Here is a 733-nt window from a genome sequence, read left to right as displayed (position 1 = left end):
AGATGTGCGGGTTAGGTGGATTGGCCATGCTAAATTGCCCGTAGTGTCCTAAAAAAAGTAAGGTTAAGGGGGGGGTTGTTGGGTTACGGGTATAGGGTGGATACGTGGGTTTGAGGAGGGTGATCATGGCTCGGCACAACATTGAGGGCCGAAGGGCCTGTTCTGTGCTGTACTGTTCTATGTTCTATGTGCAGGTTAGGTGGGGCTGTGGGCCTAGGTAGGGTCGGTGCAGACTTGATGGGCTGAATGGCCTCCTTCTACACAGTAGGGAATCTATGATGAAGACTCCCCCCTCCCCCCAAAGGGGCTCCATCCACACTCCTGGTTTAAAAGCCTTGACATTAATATTCCACAGGAAAATAGCCAACAACCGGCCGACAAAAATGAGGGACGACTTCTGTTTTTCCCTCCCCCCCCCCAGACTAATCAGGGCTCAAAACTGGTGGCCAATGTGAACCCCTAGCAGCTAAGGCTCCCAGGTCATGAAGTGCCTGGATAAAAGTGGGACATCTGTTGGGAATGTCGAAGATGGGACTTTTGATGTGATTTGAATTTGGGGAATGAAGGGAAACTTGGTTGCAAAGAAGGAAGAGGGAAAGGGGGGGGGGGGCAATAAAATGATTATTTTTGTGTGTTGCTTTTAACCCTTAACTGAGATGAAAAGATGGTCACCTTCTGGTTGGTGGAAATGTCTGCTCTGTCACCCTATCAGAGAGAGACAGGAACCCCAGCA

Source organism: Scyliorhinus canicula, chromosome 28, assembly GCF_902713615.1.
Source record: "Scyliorhinus canicula chromosome 28, sScyCan1.1, whole genome shotgun sequence".
NCBI classification, from domain to species: domain Eukaryota; kingdom Metazoa; phylum Chordata; class Chondrichthyes; order Carcharhiniformes; family Scyliorhinidae; genus Scyliorhinus; species Scyliorhinus canicula.
Note: the sequence above shows the minus strand (reverse complement) of the source record.